Source organism: Macaca fascicularis, chromosome 4 (assembly GCF_037993035.2).
Source record: "Macaca fascicularis isolate 582-1 chromosome 4, T2T-MFA8v1.1".
Lineage (NCBI taxonomy): Eukaryota > Metazoa > Chordata > Mammalia > Primates > Cercopithecidae > Macaca > Macaca fascicularis.
In genome coordinates this window covers 145,749,891-145,754,913 of record NC_088378.1, presented here as the reverse complement: position 1 = coordinate 145,754,913, position 5,023 = coordinate 145,749,891, and the positions used below count along the sequence as shown (strand labels likewise).

Below are 5,023 nucleotides of genomic sequence, written 5' to 3'. Positions count from 1 at the left end.
AGTCAGCTAAGATGTGGAGCTGTAAAACAGTGATATTGATAAGCCTGACTCTGCTCCTCTATCTACACCTGTTTTCAAACCATATGGTGTCAGTGCTAGGCTGGACTGCACCAGCAGTCCAGGCAGCACTGGCACCCCAGCTAGACATAGCTGTGTACCATGTCCTATGAGGAATAGGAGAACACCCTTTTTAACAGTGAAGGCTCAGGGTCTAGGGGTGCCTCAGGCCTCATGGCCTTATCTTGCATTAGGACTATAGGTCCCAAGACCTCTTGCAACTCTGCTGCTAAGGGATTTGTACTTAGTGTACTCCACTGCTCTAAGTAGGTGCCCTGCTTTGCTAAAGTGGATGTCTGTGCTGTCCCAGTCAGGGGGGGGTCGTTACTCATGAACACACCCATCCTGCTATTGGGTAAGCCATCCGCATGACTGTAACCCGTCCAGCCACACTCTTGTGAGCCTGAAGGGCAGCATATATGGTTACTAACTGCTTTATTAATGAACACTGGGGCTCAGCTGCCTTCCATAGTTGGGACTAAAAGCTTACTGGTACTTCCAAGCACTCCATATACTGCTATAGGCCCTAGCCAACACTATTTGTGGTTACATGCACATCTAGTTTAAATGGGCACCCCTGGTTAACTACCTACAGGGCTTATGTCATCAGAAGGGCTGTTTCAGCCTCATCCCAATCCCAGGCAAGAGGGGTGTTGCCACTTCCAAACCTGCAAGAAAACTAGAGGTTAACATAACATCATTAATAAGAAAATGATATACAATGGGGTTATACATACAGCCCTGCAGCAACACTATGAAAGTCCATTGTTGCCCTCCCATGAAGGCAAACCGTTCCTGGCTCTCTGGAGCAATGTTGATTGAGAGGAATGCATTGGTCAAGTCCACCACACAATGGCACCATCCTAGTTCAGTTGTCAAACGGTCCATCAAGTCCATGACAGGTGGCACAGCTGCCATATCATGCAAAACATCCACCCCCAAGAATGTCCTCAGGCATGCAAGAGATATATGCTGTGCGTAAGTGGAGAGTCAAGCAGCTGATGCCAAGGTGCAAAGACACAGGTTTCACTTTCACTGACCAGCTTTCATAGCTGTCTATGCAGCCTTGTCTGGAAACTTATCCGGGCCCAGGGACCAGTGGATTGCCAAGTCCATATATGGCCTTTGGTTGTCTGGTGTCCCCTACCAAGCCGGGCACCTTGGCCAGTTCTCTTATCAAACAGAAAAGGCTTTACACTTCCACCAACTGCAGCAGGTACTCTTTGAACTGGAACACTCAGGCAGGACCAGGTTGTGTAGCAACATCCTTCTCCCGAATGACTTGCACCAAGTATGTACACGACTACCAACATCACTTGCTTAACTCCTGCAACTTAGTTGGGGCACAGACACCATAGGAAGTGTGCTCCACCACAGTAGAGGGTCTCTGGCCCACCCTTGGGGCCCAACAGCTGCTCATGCTCTATTTTCTGGCAGTCCGTTGGGCGAACCTGTAACAGAAGTTCTTCCTCCCTGTGTGTGTCCCACAAGGACTGGGCAGGGACTTCCTGCAGCAAAGTCACAAACATCCATCTGACTCTGGCGGAAAAAGCATGCTGCATCTCAGTGCTGTGCACTTCCAGGTGCTTCAGCGCCTTCTCCACACTTGGGGGGGACCCATCCATTGCCTCCCATGTTTCCACTGAAGCCCATCCTCGCAGCACGTTGCCACCTGGTACCACAGCCCGTGCTGTAGCCACATAGCCAACCCAGGAGCCCTCAGGGACTGAAGACCTACTCACCTCATCCCATCCTCATTACCAATTGTTAGGTTTAGGATTCGGGTCCAGCCCATGCTGAGGTCCAAGGGAGTGGGTCCCTGGGCAAATAGCTAACAGAACACTTGGCAGGGGAAGTAGGCAGGTGAAAGATGATTTTATTCAGCAATAGCTCTCATCAGCAGCTTACTTACACTAGCTCACTTACACCAAGTCTCTCACACTGTCCACCCTGTCTCGACTGCTTGAGCCAGCGGTTCCCACACACAGCTGAAGGGCTGGCTGTCCCTTGCCTTCAGGGTCAGCAGCTTAACTCTTTCTCTCTATGGGCACGAGCTGGTTCCTGGCTCCCCCTGCCCATCTGCTAGTTGGTCATTCTCCCTTACAGGGGCAGTAGCTTCACTCTCTGTCTGGGCAGCAGCACCTGCACAAGAGCCATGCTGAGCTTAGCCTTGCGCACAGTGTCAGCAGGACAATTATACCTTTTACAGACAATAGTGGCTCAGAGCCAAGTATGAACTTTCACGAACAGGTTATATAACAAGTGGAAGTGTGTGCCTGCACACCAAACTCGCTGAGTCATTCAGGCCTGGATGTCCACCTTGGCCTATTCCTTGACCAAAACACATCCATGTACCTTACAGAAGGTGTCATCAACAAACCAGAGGTGGAGATGTCACCACAAGAACTGCAGCTCCATTACTTCAAAATGCACGATTATGATGGCAATGATTTGCTTGATGGCTTAGAACTCTCCATAGCCATTACTCATGTCCATAAGGAGAAAGGGAGTGAACAGGCACCACTAATGAGTGAAGATGAACTGATTAACATAAGAGATGGTGTTTTGAGAGATGATGACAAGAACAATGATGGATACATTGACTATGCTGAATTTGCGAAATCACTGCAGTAGATGTTATTTGTCCATCTCTTGGTTATATGCAAATGTGATCTGTGATGATGTGATTGAACACTTGATAATGCAAAATAACTCATTTCCAACTACTGCTGCAGCGTTTTGGTAAAAACCTATAGCAATTTGTTACACTGGGGTGAGAAGAGATCAAGAGAAATGAAAGAGAAGAGAAATGGGACATCTAATAGTCCCTAAGCGCTATTAAATACCTTATTGGACAAGGGCTTGCTTTTTAAAGCATCTTTTCAAGAATATTGAATAATTGGAGCTGAGTACTCAGGAGCTTCACTGTAGTAGAAAACTGCTAGTTTCTTAATTTTAATTCATGTTACCTGAAAAGTAAAACAACAGACTTTGACAAGTGGACGTTTTTCAGTAACAGTGAAGGAGTGGAGTGAATGCCAAATGTTTGCCCTGGTGGTTCCTATCTCTTCAGGTAAACCTGGTCAATATTCTCTAAAGTTCCCTGGCCTGAAAGACTACTTGCTCTGGGCAAGTGGATATTTAGTAGACTATTTCAAAGCCACAGCATAAGAAGAATATCAAATATTGAGTTCAGCCTAGCCACAGAATCTAAGATTCTGTATCCTCTAGCCCTCTAGCATTTTGGAAATGGTACACCACTGGCTTGAGTGATTAATCTTTTTCAGATTTTCAGCATTTTATACAACTTACTGCCACATCCTTATACTTTATTACTTTTCTGTCTTCTTCAACCTGGGGGAGACCTTGAATTTAAATGTTTTCTAATCAATAGTGTTTTAGCTTTCTTAATATTTCTATTTCACTCTTGTTTCTAGGATTTCTTTTTTTTTTTTTTTTTTTTTTTTTGCAGTTTAGGAACTATTAGGAATGTCAGGACTTTATCAGCTGGGGTAAAACTACCAACTAGCCTAGCCTAAGTAGGAAGTGAAAAGATAATTCACCAAACAATGATTAACCTGATAGAAGTTCTATTCAGGAGGAATATTGTTTAAATTACCTCTTTTAGCCTGAATACATGGATTCTTTTCAAATCAGGAAAGATTAGAAAAGGAACCCTAAAAATCCTTTAACAGTGTGAATCTTAATAGTATTTGAAAATGAGAAGTAACAGATTTTAATTTGGTTTATTGGATGTGATGGACATGCTGAAAGGATGATTGAATGAGAAAAAGAGACTGCATAAAATTTGCTGTAAGATAGATAGAGACTTATTTTCTTTCTTAAAGTATTCTTATAAGAAAACATGGCCAGGCACTGTGGCTCAGGTCTGTAATCCCAGCACTTTGGGAGGCCGAGGTGGGTGGATCACAAGGTCAGGAGATGGAGACCATCCTGGCTAACATGGTGAAACCCCATCTCACTAAAAATACAAGAAATTAGCTGGGTGTGGTAGCAGGTGCCTGTAGACCCAACTACTTGGGAGGCTGAGGTAGGAGAATGGCGTGAACCTGGGAGGCGGACCTTGCAGTGAGATGAGATCCTGCCACTGCACTCCAGAATGGGGGAGAGAGCGATACTCCGTTTCAAAAAAACCCCAAAACAAACAAAAAACCACAAAAAACAAACAAAAAGGCATACGTATTTGTAAAAATGATCTCCTGTGTCAAATATTTGTGCAGTCAGAGCTGACTTGTAAACTATTCTTGTAATATCTCATTATTTTGAAAGATTATGTAATGAATTCTAGATATATGACCAATAAAAATGATGAAACAAAAAAGTTATAGTAAGTTAAGGTTAGTTTATTATAGAAGAAAAAATATTTTAAAAATAAATTTAGTACAGCCTAATGTACAGTGTTTATAAAGTCTACAGTAGCGTAGTCTTCATTAGATGAACTATAATGTCCTAGACCTTCATATTCACTCACTACTCACTCACTGATACCTAGAGCAACTTCCAGTCCTGTAAGCTGTAGTCACAGCAAGTGCCCCATATATGTGTGACATTTTAAAATGTTTTACACTGTATTTTTACTATACCTTTTCTATGTTTAGATATATTTTGATACATAAATATTTACCATTGTATTACAATTGCCTCTAGTATTCAGTACAGTAACATGATGTACAGGTTTATAGCCTAGAAGAAATAGACTATGCCATATAGTCTAGGTGTGTAGTTGGCTATACTATGTAGGTTTGTGAAAGTATACTCTATGATGTTACAAGGACAAAATTACCTAATGATGCACTTTTCAGAACATACTGCTATCCTTAAGTGACATGACTGTAATTTAATTCACTACATTATGGGAAGATGAAATTAAAATATACAGATGTTGAATAACTTACACAAGGGCCAGTATTTTACTCCAGTTCTGCCAACTTCAGTACTGGATCTC

The 5,023-nt window shown here is 43.0% G+C and overlaps 1 pseudogene; it reads left to right on the top strand.

Annotated features, from left to right (window-relative positions):
• The first annotated feature begins 2,263 nt into the window (after positions 1–2,263).
• Positions 2,264–2,832, top strand: LOC102134934 (multiple coagulation factor deficiency protein 2 homolog pseudogene; annotated as a pseudogene).
• Positions 2,833–5,023: the final 2,191 nt, after the last annotated feature.